This window comes from Nicotiana sylvestris, chromosome 12 (assembly GCF_000393655.2).
Source record: "Nicotiana sylvestris chromosome 12, ASM39365v2, whole genome shotgun sequence".
NCBI classification, from domain to species: Eukaryota; Viridiplantae; Streptophyta; class Magnoliopsida; order Solanales; family Solanaceae; genus Nicotiana; species Nicotiana sylvestris.
The window spans coordinates 141,210,917-141,233,662 of record NC_091068.1 but is presented as its reverse complement, the minus strand read 5'-3'; positions in this window follow the sequence as shown (position 1 = coordinate 141,233,662).

Sequence of the window (22,746 nt, the reverse complement as noted above, 5' to 3'; positions counted from 1 at the left end):
GCCCATCAATATGTACATCTATAGCTACACCGTTAGTTCCCCGGCAACGACACCAAATTTTGATCACACCCAACTATGCCTTATAAAAAGGACTAAGCGGTCGTTGCAAATATAATCCGGTTTACAAGTCCGGAGTCGAATCCCACAGAGAACTAAGGCTTAACTACAACTGTTCAATACTGCTAAGAAGACAAGCTCGAACAATTCCTATGTTATAAATATTAAGATTCTTATATCTATTTAAGTAAATAATTAATGTAGTAGATTAACAACTAAAGATACTACGGTTGGAGAAAAGATTAAGGAGATCTAATGTTATGATTTTCCCTATTGTCAGAATCCTTCCCGCTACGTTTTCTATAAATTCGCCTACGTATTCTCTACCGATCATGAGTGCTTTAACTGCCGTAACTCTCTCCCGAGTAATTACCATAATTTACTAGACATATTCTCCCAAATTATGCTAGCTGGCATTAAGTACGACTCACTCGGATCGCACCCAAGATTTCGTTATCCCTTATCCTACCTTTAAACCCTCCGTATTGATCCCTCATATACGTTAGGAATGACTTTGTTCAACAACTACCTAAATATGCACTCTCTCCCGAGTAATACACACTATATAGGCACAATCGATTGAGAGATATTCAACCAACCACAATAATAACGTAGTTGAACAAATAGAGAAATACTACAATAAAACTATATTAACGTAACATGAAATTCATCCTCCAATAGGTTCCATCAAAACCCTGAATAACGAATTAGCTATTTATAATAGTATGCATAACTCCAATACTAGAATTCATAACCAATAATGAAAATAGGAAGAAGGAAGTAAAAAACTCGTAGAATTCTCCGCCTTGATCCTAGTGTGTTCTTGTCTCCTTAGGTCGAATCTCCCAGTCTCCTTAACCTCCTTAGGTTTAAATTATGTCAAAAGTACGTCCAAGGTCCTCAAAATACCATTTTTTCATGTATATATACCAAGTAGGGTCGGGCCCAAACAATTATACCTTCTCCTATGCGAAAAACGACAATTTTCCAGGTCAGGACGTCCGCGGCCGCGGATTTGACCGCGGACTATTTGGTATTTGGAAAAACGTAATACATTAAAGTTGTAGCTTTTTGAATTAGCTTTCCAACCATATATTGTGGAGTCCAAATGGAGTTCTGAGCGAAAAGTTATGTACATTTTACTAGACAGTGCGCAATATGCTTATTCGATTCTTCGTTCGTTCTTAACTATCATCCGTTGATCCCCGAACACGATCCCGACTTAATTCTTTGGGATTTTACTCAGACTTCAAAGCTCCAAATCACTTGACCATAATATCTACATAGCTCGAAATCACTCCTACAAGGTATAAAACATACAATTAGTGCAAAACACTAGCGATTAAAACTCCAACTCAATGAAAGTACAATAAATTACAGTGTAATAAGCGATTAAAATACGCAATTATAACCTATCATCAATTATATACGCGGGGACGTTCAGCGTTCTTTAATTTGTTTTATCCTCTTTCTTTAATAGTGTCAACGCTGAGTGTGCACATTTAAAATAAACCTATCCTTTTCACAACATGATAAATAAACATATAACACAGTGGCACGTCGATCTTAACTTGTAAGAAAATATAGTTTTGTTGTATTAAATATTAAATATAAAGAAATACTTAATTATACTTTGAACCCAAATAATTTGCTTGGACTTATTCTCAAGTTTGAAAAGTTAAGTAAATTTGTTGACAGCAAGGTACTAACCACCAAGGGGTCTTTTGGTACATGGGATAAAGATAATAATTTCGGGATAAAATTTGGGATTAACTTTATTTATATTTTGTTTGAAATATTAGCTAATTCTGGGATAACTTTTACATTAATATTTAAGATTAATTATCCCATATAAAAGTGGGATGACTAAAACCATGGGATATCCCACCCTATAGGATATCCTGAATATTCCACCATTGTACCAAACGATCCCTAAGTATTTCATATGTACCAATTTATGTGTATGACCCAAAAAATAGAACTTGATTTTATACAATTAAATTTGTTGAAAAATAGGGTTAGTCATAGCCAATATTAATATCGAATAATAGATCTAATATTCTATAGTGAATATTCAATGTATAGCATTGAAGAAGATGACTTGGGATAATAAGTGAGTAATAATAACTTGAAAACATAAAGGAGAGTGATAAATGACAATAAATAATTCTCAAACAGTAGATGCGGCAAAGATAACCTGACAAGGATGAGTTTCTCAGATGCCTTTCTGATAATGATGGATGGTGATGAATAATCGCATATTCCGATCCTTCTTGGATCGGCCAAGAGGAGTAAAAGAAGTAAAGTGTAAAGTCAAACTTTGTTTCTATTCAGTAAAGTGAGAATCTTGTACAGAGAATGTTGATGAAATCATTTACAAAAAGTCCAATGATCCCTATGATCTACATCCTTTCCTATTTATATGGGCACATGGGCCACGAAACCCCAAATAGTACAACGAAAGGGAATATCCATAGAATATTCCTTCGGGAATCTAAAATCTAAGATTGGCTGCCACTTCGTATCCAGAATGGGAGTTCGTCCTCGTCTTCGTCATCTTCCGAGTCAACTCGACCTCGGTGTAGCTTCGTCCTTCAACCTCGACCTTTTGAAGTCGTCACGACACGTCACAACCATCAAAGACTTTATTACAATTGATTAGGTCAAATACATAAAATGAAGTTTTTGTCCATACATTATGTGGCACATTTTTCTTTTTAGTTTATTAGAAAAGAATGGCATCTTTCTACATTTAAAGTGATTTAACTTAAGAATTTTTATTGTAACCTTTATAAGATGATTTATAGCCACACAATTATCTAAAATTCTTTATAAATCACAAGTTTCAAATTTTTTTTTCTTCCTTTCTTAGATTTTATGCAATTCAAATGGTACCACATAAATTGGGATGGAGGGAGTAAAAATCATTACACACAACCAAATTGTACTCATATGATTGTTGAAATCATATAGTTGTACTTGATGGTCATCTATTCTACTTTATTTTGAAATCGTTGAATTGATTTCTAAAACTCTTTTTTGAAAATCCCAAAAAGATAGGAGTAATAAAAAGTAAATTGCTAAAATGCAGAGATCGATTAAGGGCTTCAATGGTAGATGATTCTAGAAGAAATTGAGAGAGAGAGAGAGAGAGAGAGAGAGAGTTGGTGAATTGAAAATGATCAAAGCCACTGTTCTATTGATCTCAGCATCGTTATATACAAGATAGTGAAGGAGAAGAAGATTAATGAATGTAAAATGACTAATATATCCTTAACTTATATTAATAATCCTAACTACTCTTAACAACCTAACTAACTGATCACATGCATAACACATGACGTTGCAATATGCCCCCTCAAGCTCGAGGGTGCAAGACGTTGAACACTCCAAGCTTGCCGAGCAGATGAACATGTTGAGTTGTCCTCACGGCCTTAGTGAGCAAGTTTGCTTGTTGTTCTTTAGTGTTGACATGCACTGCTTTGACTGTCCCTTCCTTGATTTTGTCACGAATAAAATGGCAATCGATCTCTATATGTTTGGTTCTTTCATGGAGCACAAGATTTGTCAGGTTGAATGACTGATTTGTTATCACTAAAGATTGTAACCGGTTGAGCTATGCTCATACTAAGCTCTTTGAATAAGCCAAATAACCAGGTTACCTCACTTCCAATGGTGTGCTTGCAGGCTTAGCTCCACTTAACCCCATTTCTGAGATTAGTTCCAATATGTATTTCCTTTGATTCAACAACACTCCATTCTTAGATCTCATGACTTCAATACCTAGAAAGTATTTGAGCTATCCTAGATCCTTTACCTTAAAACTTTGATGCAGTATATCTTTAGCTTTCTTGATTAGAACTGAGTTGCTTCCTGTAACAAGTATCATCTATATAATACTAAAATGATCACTATTCCCTCTTGATTTCTCAGTGTAAATAGTAAGTAGTTATGATGACTCTGTTTAAAACATATTCTTAATCAGGCTTCAGTCAATTTGATGTTCCACTATCGAGATGCCTGCTTAAGTCCATACAGAGATTTGATCAACTTACACACCTTCTGTTGTCCGTGTCTTCTGAAACCCTCAAGCAGCTCCATGTACACTTCCTCATCCAGATATCCTTGTAAGAATGCATTATAAACATCCATTTGAAATAGATTCCAACCGATTGATGCAGCTAATGAAATAACACATCTCACAGTGACCATCTTTGCCACTAGTGAGAATGTATCATGATAATCCAAACCTTCCCTTTGGCTGCATCCTTTTGCAACCAACCTTGCCTTAAATCTCTTCACTTCTCCATTTGCCTTGAACTTGATCTTGTACACCCATTTGGATCCAATAGTGTTCTTGGCTTCTCGTAAGTTCACTATTTCCCATATGTAGTTTTCTTCTAATGCCTTCACTTCTTGCTTCATAGCTTCTATCCACATGTTGTCCTTTACTGCATCCTTGAATGTCTGTGATTCTGTTAGTTGAGAGAACTTAGCCAAGTAGCTTTATTAATTTGCACTGGTGTGATCATAGGTCAGGTAGTTTGAGATGGGATAGGTATAGCTAGTTGTTTTCTTTATTGTGATATAATCTTGCATCCATATTGGCTCTTTAACTTGACTTGTGGATTTTCTGTTAGGTCTTAAGTTCTCATCACCTTCATCTTCCTGCCTGCTGATTGAAACTTCAACACCTTCTTGATGTCCATTCCTTTGTGCATCTGCATGAGCAATATCCATATCTTTCTCATTTTGAGAAACTTCCTGCATACCATTAGTATTTATCTCCTGTAGGTCTGGAAAATTTTCTTGCAGATCATTCTGCCTATTGCCCTGCATATTCATATCTTCTGATGTTGAGGTGGACATATTTCTATCGTATATGCTGCTACCTGGCTGTGTGTGCAGAGGTGAAAACTTCAGTGCTCCTTGCTCTATGTACTCCTGGGCATTCAATGAATTGTTTCCATCTTTCTTAGCAAATGGAAACTCTAATTCTTTGAATATAACATCTCTACTTGTAAAGAAGTACCTTGTGGCTAAATCAAGTAGAATGTAAGCCCTTTTGTGCCTCAGAATATCCCATATGAATGGCTGCTTTGGCCCTTTCTACAAACTTGTTTGTCTTGACCAAATTTGTTGCATAGTATAAACAACCCATAAATCTCAAGTGTGGAATATTAGCCTTCTTGTGATATAACAACTCATATGGAGTTTTGACCCCTAGAACACTTGATGGTAACCTATTGATTAGGTACACTTCTATTTTAACACACATTCCCCTATATCTAATTGAAATTGTTCCTTGAAATTTCAAAGCTCTTACAGTGTCAAGTATATATCTATGTCTCCTTTTCACTATGTCATTCTGCTGTGGAGTATAACAACAGCTGCTTTGGTGAATTATGCCAAGGCATGTTAGTAGCTCAGTACATTGTGCATTAAAGAATTCAGATCCATTATCCGATCTTATCATTTTAATCATAATACCAAACTAGTTTTGAACCATAGTAATAAATTGTTTTATTGCTACTACTGCTTCAGATTTTACCTGTAAAATGATCACCCATGTATATCTAAAGTAATCATTTACAATCGTTAAGAAGTATTGTTTCTTATCAAATGTAGCAATTTTATAGGGTCCTCATAAGCCCATATGTAAAAAATGAAATGTTACCTTTGCTTTAGAGCTACTCAATGGAAACTTTAGTCTAGTATGCTTTGCTAGTGGACATATCAGACAATTTTTCTGTGACATTTCATTGCTCTTATTATGTAAACCTACTACATGCTTCATTACTATGAAGATGAGTGACCTAGCCTGTTGTGCCGTACTTCATTTGAACCTTTGTTTGCTCTGCTTATAGCATTAAGTGCCTTTATTCTGCTAGCCAGTCCTCTAAGCACATATAGGCTTCCTATATTTCTTTACCAATCCCCTTCACCTTGCCATTCTAAAGATCCTAAAACACACAGAAACTAGGAAAGAAATTGGCATAACATTTCAGCTCCTTTGTTAATTTTGCTACTGAGAGCAAGTTAAACTTGAAATTGGGAATATAAAACATATCTTTAATATTTCTCTTCTCTAATAAGGTTGTACTACCAATATGAGTAATATCAGCATGTTCTCCAGTAGGAAGATGCACCCTATCTCTATCAGTTTTCCTTGTACAGTTAATGTCTGATACTAATTCTAAATCAGAAGTGATGTGATGGGTAGCACCTGAATCTACAACCCATTCCTTCTCCTGTGTTTTTTGTGTAAAACTGCTCATCAAACAGTTAGCCTCACCTGTACTTGCCATATTTGATTGATGCTCCCCAGATTCTTTGTTCAAGAGACTCAAAATTCGATTGTATTGATCATTGGTGAAGTAATGATATCCCTTATGCTCAGCAGCTCTACATGAACTATCTCCCATATCCTGCATAGAAGATGTACTTACATCTGCATTGTCGATCATGGTCATAGGTTCTCTTCTCCATCCACCTGGTTTACCAACACTATTGCCATTATGCTTGCCAGTATTAAGATTATTCCATCCAGGTTTATTAGCATTTGTCCCATTCCAAACATTCTAATTCCCAGTGCAAGGACTCTGCTTCCAATCACCTTGAGTACTAATTCCTTCACTATATCTCCTTTTTGGAACAAAATCAGCAGGGTAACCAATGATCTTGTAATAATTTTTCTTAGTATGTCCTTTTAGATGATAGAATTCACACTGAAGGTAGTGTCTCCTTCCTCTTCCTCTTCCTGCTTGCATAGATAATGGCTCTACTTTATCAATAATTACAACATTCACTCCTATTTCTGTTGTCTTTCATCTTGAATAATCATGGCATAAGCTTAATTTAGACTAGTTGCATTTGTTTTCATAAGGATTTGCCTTCTATATTTATCATACAATTCATTTAAACCAGACAAAAATTGCATAATTCTTTGTTGATGCAAATTATCTGAATGATCTTTTGATTTCTCACAACAATTAGGAAATGGAACCAAAACATCATATTCATTCCATAACTCCTTTAATTTTGAGAAATATACTGAAACAGAGCTAGTTCCTGAGATAATGTGGCAATTTCAGGATGTAATTGAAAGATCCTAACACGATTTACCTTATTGAACCTTTCTCGCAGATCTTCCCACACAAGATGTGCATCAGATGCATACACGACTCCAACTAGAAGTTCTGGTGCCACATTGTTCATAATCCATAAGAGAATACTGGCGTTGCATGTCTCCCAATGCTCTAACAATTCTCCTTCATATGCATTTCTGCTGCAACTACCGGTTACGAAACCTAATTTCTTCTTCCCCATAAGTACAATTCTCATCGGTCTGCTCTATTGTCCGTAGTTCTCCGATCCTGTGAGCTTCACAGGTACCACGATTGAGCTAGGAGTATTTGAAGGTCCGATATACAATGGATGTGATCGTGGTCAATTGACACCATCTCCGACATTGATAAATTTCAACGAGCTTCAACAAATTTCAATTAATCAGTGATAGAAATGTGAAAGGAGAAACTAGAGATCTAACGTGATGTAATCCAGACACGCTGCTCTGATACTATGCTAAAATGCAAAGATCGATTAAGGGCTTCAATGGTGGATGATTCTAGAAGAAATTGAGAGTGAGAGAGAGAGAGAGAGAGAGAGAGAGAGAGAGAGAGAGAGAGAGAGAAAGAGAGAGAGAAAGAGAGAGAGAGAGTCGACGAATTAAAAATGATCAAAGTCACTGTTCTATTGATCTTAGCATCGTTATATACAAGATAGTGAAGGAGAAGAAGATTAATGAATGTAAAATGACTAATCTACCATTAACTTACATTAACAACCCCAACTACTCTTAACAACCTAACTAACTGATCACATGCATAGCACATGACATTACAATATAAATAAAAAAAGAAAAACTAATGCAGTTACATCATTTACTCGTTATACGGAATCTTCAACTTCTTGATGGCGTTGTATTAAAAAATACGTAATACATTAATTGCAACAGAGGTGTCAAAAAAGAATACTGTTGGAAACTAAACCAAGATTAATTAGTATTCCTAAGTTGTCCAGGATTTGATATTTCGTGGTTTATTTAATTCATGTCTAGTTAGGTTTTGTTTATCAATTTTATATTGAAATAGGTTTTTGGTTTTGTAGTATTATAAATAGAGGTGCTACAACTTGTTTTTCTTGTAAAGAGATTCAAGAGTTTATGAATTGTGAAAAACCTTCCTACCAAGTTCTTTCCCTAGTTTAATAAATTTCTTCTATATAACTTTTGCTAAATTTCTTATTTGTGCCTAAATTGTTCTTCGAGGTATTTTAATCCTTCAAATACCAATATCCTACTTTTATATACGCGAGTGCATTAAAGGTATCAGAATAGTTTCAGAATAATTTAAATGTGTAGGCAGAGAATCTTACTCATAGAATAATTTAAATGTGTAGGCAGAGAATCTTACCCACGCAATATGAGGAGTGTTGCGAATTGCGATGTGTGTTTTGCTCTTTTAAAATAATTTTTTTGAGAAATAAAAAAGATAGAAAATGCTTTACTTTTAATGTGAGATTTTTCAATGCGAGTCAAAATTTAATTAGGTCTTAATATGAATATTGAATACCGGACAAAAAAGGCAGTCCGATACACAAGTATACTGCGTTCACGCAGGATTCGAGAAAAGGGGCACACCTAAAAGATGTGATGTAACAATCTACTTTAATGTAAATATTAGTAGATGCTTCAACAGTGCAAATCCATAACCTATAAACCATAAAAAAATTATTTATCGTTACTCCAACACTTCCGTTACATTAACAAAAAGAAAAGTTTAATCAGATAAGTTGAGGCTGAATAAAACCGGGCAAGTTATGATAAGTCCGAGTAGTTCTCAAATGGTACTGCTTGTTGATAAGCATTTCACCACTTGTACTGAACGTATACGATAAAAATAGATGGGACTTTTTTATATATTGTGCTACTTTTTTCTCCCTTTCCTTTACTTGAGAAGAATCTGGCTTTTTGTAAAGGCCGAGACATTTCTTGTTTTGTCAACGTCATGTGGTCATTGACAGTTTCGGCCCCTGCAGATTTATTCCTTCTTTCATTTAACATTACTTTTTACTACGTAACTTCATATTTGAAAATAACTTACTTAAAATTATGACTTTATCCTTAAAAATATAATTTTATAAATCAAAAGAATATATTTTCCAAAGGATGTTTTCAACTTGGAAGCATATTATTTTTGGAAATATTGAAACTTCGAAAAAGAAATTAATCTTTTTCTTTGTAATTTTTTCACAAAACAAAAACATATACCGGAACCCAATTGTTATTTTTTTGGACTCAAAGTACATTAATAAGTGTAAAAAGAAAAGTTACCTTCCTATATCAAAATACAAGAGGCTATACCTTAACAGTACATTTTGCCGTTAAGGTATATCGTCTTGTATTTGGACGCTATATAGACTGACGATTTGACTGACATATATAGCGTTCTAAATTTATACGCTATATATATAGCGTACAAAAAAAAACGCTATAACCAAGGAAGTTGACAAGAAAGTATAAAATGAACAAATTGCTCTTTTTCCCCTTTTTTGCCACCCTTTATGATTACTTGCTGACACGACATGTGTCTGAATTTTCTTTTGCGGATTCGTGAATATTCACAAATTTTCTGTTTGTGAAAATTACTATAAAATTTATAGTTGTAACTTGTTAGTGTATTCCGTTGTATATTAGGATGGTTTTTGGTATGGATAAAAACATCTTTCATAAAAAATATTTTACACAAAAATCTGTCTACTTTTTAGAAAATAATTGTCTGGGATCATTTACAAATTATAATATTTGGTTGATGTAAAGTATGTGATATATATTTATTTTACAAAGTGGAGGATAATGTATGGGTACACATAGGGGTGTCAATGGATATTTAAAAACCGACTAAACCGATCAAACCGTACCGCCCCTAATCGATTCTTAGGTTTTTTTTTAAAAGAAACCGTAGGTTTTTTATAAATCTATAACCGTAACGATAATTAGGGTAGGTTTTTTATTTTATAAAAATAAATTGAAAAAATACCGAACCGTAACGAATAAATTTTACATGTGAAAATATATTTATATAGTAAGCTTAAAACTAATAAAGCATAAATTTTTCATCGGGCTATGGAATTATGAAAACAGTTACAAGCCAACAAGTAATTAAACTCAAAATACTAATTCCTAAAACCTATTATCCTACTTATACTTAAACTAAGTTATTTCAAGTATCTTTATTAAGAAGACTCAATGTATTCCAACGATTATGAGTAGCAAACTATAATATATTGAATATGTTTCCTTTCATATAATTTAGATTTATTTTTTAAAATATTTAATATAGACTTTATTCTTGAGTCTCAGCTTGATTAATATCTTTCCACGTGTGTGATTTATAGTTTCTTTGCTTTTACTTGGTTCCTTTTACGTTGTTGTCGAATAGTTGATGTATTTATATTTTAGCCATCTTTCATGTTTTTAATTCATCACCTTTTAAACAGTAAAAATGTCTAGAGAGTTTTGCTAAGTCCTATAAAAGGATGCATGTTATTGCATTCTACTTTTACTGTTGAATTTTACATGACATTTAAAAAAATACCGGAAATAAACCGAACCGCTCGAAGTGAAACCGACATGATTGTGACGGTTTCGAAAAGTCTAATTTTGATTATGCATAATAGAATAACCGAAAAATTGGTATGGTACAAATTTTATAAAATAACAGGCCGAACCGAACCATTGACACTCCTAGGTACACAGATTTTAATCAGACTAACAACCACTTTATAGTAATTTTCACAAACAGAAAATTTAAGAATATTCACAAATCGGTAAAAGAAAATTCAGACACATGCCGTGTCAGCAAGTAATCATAAAGGGTAGCAAAAAAGGGGAAAAAGAGCAATTTGTTCATTTTACACTTTCTTGTCAACTTCCTTGGTTATATCATTTTTTTTGTACGCTATATGTATAGCGTATAAATTTAAAACGCTATATATGTCAGCAAATCGTCAGGTTGTATAGCGTCCAAATACAAGATGTTATACCTGAACGGCAAAAGTTACCGTTAAGGTATAACGTCTTGTATTTTGACGTTATATATAGAAAGGTACATTTTTTTAACACTTATTAATGTACTTTGAGTCCAAAAAAATAACAATTGGGTTCCAGACGCCTTTTTCCTGCAATATTTTTTTGTTCATCTTTTTCCACAAAAAGTCACTTAAAATGCATGTATATCTTTTTCAACTTTTGGTGTTACCTTTGTTTTATCAAAAAAGTGCTAAATCTTTTCTTAAAAAAGATCAATAAGAAGATAGAGGATAAATTCTAGCCAAAGATAATTAACTCTAGATCAAATAATATTGAGCAAGAAAACAAGATATAATTAAACTTACAAACTCTTTAAGATTATAAAAGTGCATCAAATGTAAATGACGAGCTTACGTTCTTGACGCTACTGTTCCGTAAGAAAGAGAAGGAATGCCATTAACAACAACGAAATCTATCTTTATTGATTCCACAATGATGATTACAAAGGTCAGAAGCCAAGCTCTAAACCTTCTCTTGTTTTTCCTGATAAACAATCTCCCGTCCTTCTGTCTCTTTAGCAGAGGCAAAAAAAAGTCCCATCCTATTCTCTTACCTAGTATATATATATAAGTATTCCCCTTTATCCAACGGTCCTTAGCTAGGATACCCTAATCTGCTAGTTGTACTCTAGGTCACCCTCCCTAAATTCCAATACATGTACTTCAACATACAGGCTTTCTGATGGTTTGACCTCGGCCGTTGCCGAGATACTCGTTGTTATGGTGCCTTATGGATATGACCACGACTTATTTGACCCCTCGCCGTTCCTTTTTGTGCCGACTCTCGTGTGGTCAGATTTTGACCCATACAGTTAGTCCCTCAATCTATTGGGATCGTTGATCACACCTAACTCTAGTCTTAAAAAGGATAAGCTGTCGCTGCAAATATAATCCGGTCTATAAGTCCGAAGTCGAATCCCATAGAGAACTAAGGGTTAGCTATTGTTGTTCAATATTGCTAAGAACCACAAGTCCAAATAATTTTCTAATTATAGAGATTATAATATTTATTTCTAATTAATTAACTAACACTATTATAAAGCAGTAAAATTATCAACTAACAATGATAAAATTTGAGACAAAACCAAGGAGGTCTAGAGTTATGATTTTTCCAAATGTTGGAATCCGTCCCACTATGTTCCCTACAATTTCGCCTTTGTATTCTCTACTGATCTTGAGCACTTTAGGTGCCGTAATTCTCTCTTGAGCAACTACAATAATTTTCTAGACATATTCTCTCGAACTACGCTAGTTGACTTTATCTAACCGCTCATTATGACCACGTCAACGCTTTGTTATTTCTAAACCTACCTTTAAACCCGTTGTATTGATTTCTCACATACATTAGGAGTGACATTGTTCAACAACCATCTAAATATGTATCCTTTCTCAAGCAACACATAATAAATAGGCACAGTCAATCGATGGCCATTCAATCAACAACAATAAATACATAGTTGAACAAGTAGAGAAATCCAACGACTCAATTATATAAAAACATAACAAGAATTTATCCTACAAAAGGTTCCATCAAAACCCTAGATAACAAATTAGCTATTCATAATAGTATGTAAAACTAAAATACTAAAAGCCATAACCAACAATGAAAAAATAGGAAGAGGAAGGAAAAACTCGTAGAAGAATTCCCCGCCTTGCTCCTATTGTGTCTCTGCCTCCTTAGGTCGAATCTGTGTCAAAAGTATGTCCAACCTCTTAAAATACCATTTTTTCATGTATATATACCAAGTACGGTCGGGACCAAATAATTATACCCTCTCCTATGTGAAAAAGGACAATTTTTCAGGTTTGGACGCTCGCGGTCGAGGTCCGGGCTTGGTATTTTCCCAGTGCACTGCCTCAGTCCGCGTCCAGGTCCGTGGTTGTTGTTTCAACCGCATTTTTCACCCGGTTAAGTTTGAAATTTGGAAAAATGTAAAACTTGAAAGTTGTAGCCGTTTGGGTTATATTTCCAACCATATATTGCAGAGCCCAAATGAAGTTCTGAGTGAAAAGTTATATGTATTTTACTAGACAGTGTGCAATATGCTTATTCGATTATTCGTTCGTTCTTAACTATTTTTCATTGATCCCCGAACACGATCCCAGCTTAATTCCTTGGGATTTTACTGAGCCTTCAAAGATCCAAATCACTAGAATTCATTCCATAACATCTATATAGCTTGGAATTACTCCTACAAGGCATAAAACACACCATTAGTGCAAAACACTAACGATTAAAGCTCAAACTCAATTAAAGTGCAGTAAATTAGAGTGTAATAAACAACTAAAATATGCAGTTATAGCCTATCATCAGTCGTCTTTTGGCGATCTCGATGGGCGGACTCTGTCGATTCAAAAGTTGAGAGAAATCTGAACACTTTGGGTGATGGGCGAGTACCTCGTGGCGAGGTAACGGCGTGACGTTTCGAGAGCTGTATCAGACCATTTCATTAGTTCAGAATGTCATTCAGACTCCTCATGCATCATTATCACGCATGTTTCCTATGCATTGCATCGTTTCCCGTGCCCTTTTCATTTTCAAAAATGGCAGCATTTGGTTTTCCTGCTTAGGGTATTCCTATAAATAGGGGAAAATCCATTTGAATACTGTGCTTCCCAATCGCTCAAGAGAAATTTTCGCAGCTTTTCTTCTTCTCCTTCCGTTTCTTACATTTCCTTTTGTTAAAAATTCTTGTGGCCTCTACCTTTTTCCTTTATTATTCCTGATTCTTGCAATAAAAAAAAAAGAGATGGCTAGTGCATCCTCCAACCCTGATAGAGCCGTTGGTGCCCCGGTGCCGGAAAATAATACACCCCCACTCGAAGAGGGAGTGGATCTAGTGGAGGATGAGAGTTTTCCGATGGTAGATGAGGTGGTTCCCCGCCTAGGGAAGGCGAGGACTAACTTCAATAGACCTTCTAGGGATGAGCCAGAACCGGTTTTTTCTTTGATGGACACTCACGGTGTTCAAACCCAAATGGGGAATCCCTGATCACATTGAACTAGTTCTGGCGGGTTAAGATATAGTGCACATACACCATCCGTGCTACTGCGCATTCTACGCGTATCCATTTGTCATTGGATACACACTTCCCCTTCCTTCCTTGGCGGTGGACTTCTGCCGCTTCTACGAGGTGTGTCCGACTTAACTCTCTCTGTACGTATTCAAACTCTTCCTTATGCTCATCAAGTACGTGGAGCTGGCCGACTGGGGAATTTCTCTACAACATATGCTTCATCTCTTCTCCCCCCCATTTTTATAGGGACATGATGATTCACATGCGTCACCGAGGAACCAAGGGTTTGGTGGTGAAGATGGATGACAAGGCAAATTGTCGATTTTGGGAGAATTTTTTCTACATCCATACAGAGCACGTGGTATCGAACCCGGTGGTGTTTCTTGAGATGTGGAATTTTGCCCGTAGGTCTTCCTTTTTTTTTACTTTATACATTTCTCTTAAGATGGTTGTTGGTCTTCTCCCTTTAATGACCTCATCGAGTGTTTTTTTGCAGCCGAGAGAGTACCTTCTCCGCCAGTTGCTAATATTTGTGAGTAGGTGAGATATATTCTCCCCCACATGTTGGGGATTCGCGAATAGGCACCTTTCCATGAGAAGTTTGGGTGTAATCCTTCTACTAGTGAATCGGCTCGTTTTGGTCTTAGTTGCTTTGCTCTTTGTTCTTTGCTTCGTATTTTCCTTTACCTTATACCTTTGTTTGCTCGAATCTCTTCTTATTAGCAGGTCGGAGAGGAGTGAGAAGGGCGAGGACTCCTGCGCTTGCTTTCCGCCAACCAGCTTCCTCTGCCCGACTCGTTCTAAGGGCAACTGTGGATGAGGGCGTCCAGAGTTTGGATGCTCGACGGACCACGTCTGCGGGTGAACCTATTCGTTTGGAGGTTGCTCCTCGCTCGGACACTCCGGTTCCCACAGTCTTTTTAATGGACGAACCTTCTCGTAACAGTGGCGAAGAGGCACCATCAAAGAGGCACAAGTTGTCTGAGGGGGAGGCTTTGGTTGAGACGTCCTCGAGCGGTGATCCTACTTTAGTGGTATCTGAAGTTGGTGGTGAAACTGGTCTCGGTGTGGAGGTGACGCCTGATTTGGTCGTGGAAGAGACCACTTTGGCATGGGGATAGAGTTCGGGGACCGCCGCAATTGTTCCGAGCGGTCCATCATCGTCTCGGTAGGGCCGCACCTCCTCTTCGGCTAGCGAGATATTGAAGGGCGTGGTGGTAGATGATTATAAATCTGATTCCGACATCGACCCTGAGGACATGAGGATGTTCGAGGATGGATTTGTTAGGGTCGATGTGAGGGCGGAAGGTCCTTCTCGTGTGCTCAAAATTCATCAGACTTTAACCTGTTGGAGGACACGGTGGAGTTGGTACCCCAATTTGATCTTCTATGCTCTACCGCCAAAAGCAGGTCTCTACGGGAGATTAGTGATTCCGATCTGTCACGCGTCATGGTTGGGATGGCCTAAGGGTGAGTTTATTTTGGCTATATCGTTGTTTTGTGTCATTTGCTTCCGCTGATTACTCCATTTTTTTAGAGTTATATGCTGGAGATCGAGATTAGCCTCTTGATCGATCGATTGATTGGATCGAAGTACGAAGGGGTTGATTGAAATCTGAGATCAGCCCAAGACTAAGGCCGAGCAACTAGCTGCTGCAGGATTGGACGTCTATCTATCTCACCACGCTCCCCTACTCCTATAAAGGTCGGCGGAAGGAATGCTCTGCTTATCTTTCTTACGGCTCGTTACCGCAGCGCTCGTTCACCCCTTTGGCTTTTTTGAATGTGCTCGTCAGGCTGAGACACAGGCTGATATCTTTCGGAAAATGGCCGCCAAGTATCGCCGATATCGCGATAGGTGCTGTGAGATACACACGCAGCTTAGGGCGGGTGGTAACACTCAATCCCTCAAAGAGGACTTGGAGAAGAGGGACGAGGATCTGATGCGGTCTATTCGCGGATGTAGCGAGCTTGAGGGTCTACCTAGGTTTAAAGATGAGGAGCTAGGGTTGGGCAAAGGGATTACAGTGGAATGTGAGGACCTTCAGGTGAAGGTTTTATCTTTGCGAGCCGAGCTTGAGCAGAATGCAAGTAGAGTGGCCGATCTGAATGCAGAGTAGACAGAGAAAGTGACTGAATTGGAAAGGAAGGTGGCCGAGTTGGAAATGGCCGAAGGAGCCCGAGTGGCGGCTTAACGAAGTCGGCAACGATGGAAGATGCTATCTGTGTCGTCAGGTCCGAGTGGAAAGCCGAGAGGGCGATGACCACACTGAAAGAGGTAAGGCTCGAGGAGTGGATCAGTGAACTCAAGCGGGAGGCCTCGAACCTGGGAGACCAAGTTATGGCTCTTGAGGCCGAGAAGGCGCAGGTACTGGCTTAGGGCCCCCATCAAGAATCTGCCTTTGCTTCCGTCCCCCGCCGTTTGTACGAGTTATGGGTCCATGCTGAGGCCTAACGAGATATATACAAGGGTTTGTGGGAGGCGGGGAGCGTTCCTGAGGCTGCTTTTGAAGATGCTCGGATTAAGGCATGCAAAGCTCGTCTCACCTACGGTTATGACCCTGCGACACCGGAAGCCGTGAGGGTGCTGAGATTGAAGAAAGGCTTCCTTCTAATGATGATAATGCTGGGGAGAACGACGATGGAGATGATGCCGAGTGAAGCTTTTTGCAGCTTTTGTACTTATTTTTATTTGTTCTTTTGTTGTTGTTTGTTTTTATTATTTTTATCTTGGGGGCTCACTTTTGGCCTTTTGTAAGGTGTAGCTGTTGCGTATGTACATCTTCTGAATAAAACAGTCATTTTGCTTTTAGTCGCGTATCTTTTGACTTTCTTTCTCTTCTCTTTTTTCTTTTAAAAAACAAATCTTCAAATCCCCCGTGATGAGTCCCTGCTTTTTAATTGGGGATTCGAATGAGGTCGAATTTAGTTCGCTTGGTTAGTGAGATCGAATCTCATCATGTTAGTTCGAACGAAGTCACTTTTGATTTGCAAATTCGAGCGAGGTTGAATTCTGATTTGCCAACTTGGGCGAAATCAGTTCTGACTTGTAAATTCGAGCGAGGTCGAATTCATATTTGCCAATTTGGGCGGAGTCAGTTTTGACTTGTATATTCGAGCGAGGTCGAATTCAGATTTGCCAAGTTGGGTGGAGTTAGTTTTGACTTGTATATTCGAGCGAGGTCGAATCCTGATTTGCCAACTTGGGCGAAGTCAGTTTTGACTTGTATATTTGAGCGAGGTCGAATCCTGGTTTTCCAACTTAGGCGAAGTTAGTTTTGACTTGTATATTCGAGTGAGGTTGAATCCTGATTTGCCAACTTGGGCGAAGTCAGTTTTGACATGTATATTCGAGCGAGGTCGAATCCTGATTTGCCAACTTGGGCAAAGTCAGTTTTGACTTGTATATTCGAGCGAGGTCGAATCCTGATTTGCCAACTTGGACGAAGTCAGTTTTGACTTGTATATTTGAGCGAGGTCAAATTTTACTTCGCTTGGTGATGGCCGGGGGCCATAAGGGTGTAAATTCGAGCGAGGTCAAATTATGACCCGTTGTAAGTTCGACGAGGTCAAACCTTGACTTTGTAATTTGAACTAGATCGAAATTTTTTTTGCTTGGCGATGGACGGGGGCCGTAAGGGTGTAAATTCGAGCGAGGTCGAATTATGACCCGTTGTGAGTTCGACGAGGTCGAACCTTGACTTGTTAATTCGAACGAGATCGAATTTAACTTTCACATGGCGATGGTCAGGGGCAGTAAGGGTGTAAATTCGAGCGAGGTCGAATTATGACCCGTTGTGAGTTCGACGAGGTCGAACCTTGACTTGTTAATTCAAACGAGATCGAATTTAACTTTCGCTTGGCGATGCGCTGGTTTAGTGGAGTGGTAAGAATGTCGCACTCGACCTTGCTTTTATTGGAGAGTAGTATGCATTGTTGAATAGTGTGTATGCATTGGTGGAGTCCCAGTTTATAGTCCTTTCATTTCTCGACCTGGAGTGGCCGTTGATAGGACGAACGATAAACTTATTGCTTGGGCTTCTAGGCACCCTGGGACTTGATTAATTCAAACGAAGTTTGGGCGTGACTTGTAATATTTAGTCGGCTGAGTTGGTGTAGGATTGTCATGGCGAATATACGTGCAAGCTTTTCGAGTTCATGTTCTGTCTGTGTTAGAGAAACTGTATGTTCCATATGCTCATTGATTAGTCCTAGGTTATGGATATTTTCTTGATAAAGTTGTCTTGTTCTAAGCCGTTTGTCTGTTGTTTGTAATATGGTACAGGGTGGAGGGTTTTACTCGACCGTTGCCTGCGGTAAGGTATGGTGTGGAACGTTTTCCTGATGTGTTTGGTGGCATTTGCTCCTTGTTTGCACACCTGGGAGAATGCTCGTGTTCCTATCCCAATTAAAAAAGGAAAAATGACAAGTCAAACCCAAACGAAATTGCCTGTTACCTTGACCTGATAGGTTGGCTAGGGGAGAGGGGAGCTACAAGACGACTCGTTTTATCCCGTACTCGAATGTCGGCTTCAGATTTGGTAGCCTCGTGTTTGGCTTTACCGTTAGTTGCATCTAGGCTTCTTATAGGCTGAACTTACTTTTGCCCGTTGGGATCTCGAGCTCGAGTCCCAGTCCGATCCCGTCCGATGTGCAGAAAATAAGGGAAATATAAGTTATACTCGGTACATAAATTACACTCTGTACATATGGGTACAAAAATAAGGCAGGACAAGCCGGTTATTTCAAAGAATCACTCGGTGGGCTATCGTCCCTTCCTAAGAGGTGAAAGTACATATCGGTATATAACGTTAATACAACAAATAGGATTGCGGACGTGCTTAGTGCATAATGGCCGTAATCCCACTTTGAGAACTCATACGATGTACCAAACCTATCGCTACGGCAAGACGTGGATATAGATATCAGACACAATTGATTTCATGCACAGATCTGACCCTGGTTTGTTTGGTTATTTCAAAAGCTTGCCTACAACTTTCTCAAGTTGGTTTACATTGAGGGGGTGAGGCTACGACAATCGGGAAGTAAAACTCTGACTGACTTTAGATCTAGAGGGAAATAAGATTTTAGCTAGGAAATCCCCACAGACGACACTAAATTATTTTACCAAAAAAGTGCTAAACCTTTTCTTAAAAATGGATCAGTAAGAAGATAGAGGATAAATTCTAGCTAAGGATAATTAACTCTAGATCAAAGAATAGTGAGCCAGAAAACAAGATATAATTAAGCTTACAAACTCTTTAAGATTATAAAAGGCATCAAATATAAATGACGAGCTTTCGTTCTTGATGCTACTGTTCCGTAATGTAGAAATAAAGAAGAAAGAGAAGGAATGCCATTAACAACAATGGGATCTATTTTTATTGAATCCACAATGATGATTACAAAGGTCAAAAGCCAAGTTCTAAACCTTCTCTTTTTTTCCTGATAAAGAAGTCCCCCTAGTCTCTTACCTAGTATATATATAGTAAGTATTCCCCTTTATCTAACGGTCCTTAGCTAGGATATCCTAATCTGCCAATTGTACTTTGGGTCATCCCCCCATAAATGCCATGACATGTACTTCAACATACATGCTTTCTGATGGTTTGACCTCGGTCGTGGCCGAGATACTCGTCGTTATGGTGCCTTAGGGATACGATCACGACTTATTTGACCCCTCACCATTCCTTTTTGTGCCGACTCTCGTGTGGTCAGAATTTGACTCATACAACCTTGGTTGAGTCCAGCTTCGCCAGTGGCGAAATCATAGTAGAAATAGTACGGGCTAACCAATTTTCGGATTGGTAACTGAAAAATAGTCAGCATTTGCAAAGTCATTAAAAATAGTTACTATTTTGTAGAAACACGGAAAGTTCCAACATAATATGTTGGATTACGGAGCTCCTGCGTGTAAATTTTCAGCATTATGTTGGAACTCCAACACACGGATGTTCCAGCATAATATACGAGATTATGAAGCTCTTGTATATAAACTTCCAACATATTATTATGGAACTGCAACACATAAAAAAATTCCAGCATATTATGCTGGAAGCTCATATGTAAAAAATTCGAACTCCAACATATTGTGCTAGAATATTTCGTGATTTTTAAGAATATTTTTATTTAGATTTTATCTTTACATGAAAAGTGAATAAATTTTAATTACTTTTAAAAATGTAACTATTTTTTAATTATCATTTGTAAATATGACTATTTCTGATTTTTTCCCCCGAAATCACACTTACAAAGAGAAGTTCAACTGAATTTCCTTTATTGAAAATAGAACTTTGTGTATAGGGAAATTTTCTTATCAATATCTATATAAATTAGTGATATCTTAGGCGAAATCCATATCGACAAAACACGGGAGAGATGCTGAGTATGTAAGTAAACAGGTCTTAGATCCTAGGACGCATTTTAAAGTCGTGCGGGCTTTGGCCCAAAGCAGACAATATCACTAGTGGATTGGATTGTTACCTATACTATCAGAGCCACTCCGTGTGCAAACTTGAACGGTGGTGGGGCAAACCTCAATGGGGACGTTGACCTGGGGGATGAGGGGGAGGGTGTATGTGACACCCTAGGCGTATCCCACATCGACAAAACACGGGACTTTACATCCTAGTGATGCATTTTAAACCAGTGAGGACATATGTCCAGAGCGGACAATATTACTAGCGGTTTGGGCTGTTACAAAATTATTAAATTTCTTGAATAAAATCTTTTTTTTGAACCGCGTCAACGGAATTTTAACTTTTCAACACATGCCTAGACTAGGATTTAGGGCTTCCACAACAATCAAGATTATTGATGCCGAACCTAAGGTGGTTTACGGGATTCCCCGAAACATTTGAACTTTTGTTTCTAATAATTTCGATTAGTTGTATGAGACACAAAATAAAGTTTTTAGTGCAATGCGATGACATACTTTGTTTTAACTTTTGAGCTGGACGTGTTAGTAAAGCAGGCTGTGATTATATATTTTTTTATCCGATGATTTATCGGAAGCAACCTTTTTACCTTTACAAGGTCAGGATAAGGTATGCGTATGCACTATCCTCTTGAAATCTCACTTGTAGGATTATACTGACTAAGTTGTTATTATTGTTGCATTTGTTGAGCGGGCTTGGCACTAGGCCCGAATTTATTTCAAACATGTTTTACGTCTTCATACTCATCTTGACTCAGATCATGACACTCAATAAGACAACGGTTAATTTCTGGGCCATAAGAACGAGTTTCTGAGTTAGCTTGACTTAAATCGATAGTTCCACAAGCAACATTATATTGTAGGAAAACAGAAAACTTGCAGTATGGGTCTAGTTTATTGATACGTTCGAGAAAACTTTACTTGAATTCATTTAATTTTTTTCCGACAAACTTGTGCTCGAAAATCAAAATATATTGAGCACGGGTTTTTATGGCCTAAGTGTATCTTGTTTATTTTCCTTGGTTAACAATAATTGTAGTTTTTTCAATATTTGCGGGTTCCTTAATTTTCTTTCTTTCCCATAAAGAAAATAGGATAATTAGGTGGTATACCATATGTATATGTATTTTAGAACTCCTAACAACTTATTTATTTTGTTATCATTTCCAATCGGATGATCCATTAATCCAATTAGTGGAAGATTATAAATGAATCAATTTTTTTGATTTCCATTGGAGATTAGGAATACATGAACAAGGGTATTTGAAATGAGATGCAAAGAACAAGGCTTCAAGCAAATGTTCGCATAATCAGAAAGGACTTAATTGAGTGCTGAATTTGTACACCTTTCACAATTATTTTTGTGCACAAAATACAAGCAGATACTTTTTGGGCCGCGAATGCAAGTTGCTTCATCCTATGGAGTAGAAATAGCGTGGGATAATCACTTTTTAACGTGGTATTTAATTTTTATCAAATATTTTTAATTTTGAGCAAAAATAGCTCTACTTTATTAAAATTAATACGAAAAGGCGTTTTTACCCTTTCTTCATGAGTGCTGTGTAAATATTAAGGACATAGTGTCCACTGCATATATGAAGTTAAGGACTTGACAAGACACTTTGTCCTTAATATTTACACAGCATTCATGAAGTTAAGGACACCATGTCCTTAACATTTACACTGCATATATGAAGTTAAGGACATGAAGTCCTAAAATTTACCAACAAAAGGTACAAATACAAGTTAAAGACATTATGTCCTTAACATTTACACTGCACAGATGAAGTTAAGGACGCCATGTCCTTAACATTTACACTGCACATATGAAGTTAAGCGCATGACATGACACTTTGTCCTTAATATTTACACAACATTCATGAAGTTAAGGACACCATGTCCGTAATATTTACACAACACCCATGTCTAGCACATGGGTATTTTCGTCTGGGCGGATAAAAATTTATTAAGCACTAGCTAAAGAGTAAATACATTTTAAACAGTGGCTAAAGAGCAAAGACATCTCTAATTAGTGGCTAACTGTGCACTTCCCCCTCCTATGGATGACAAAGTAATAATGTGCA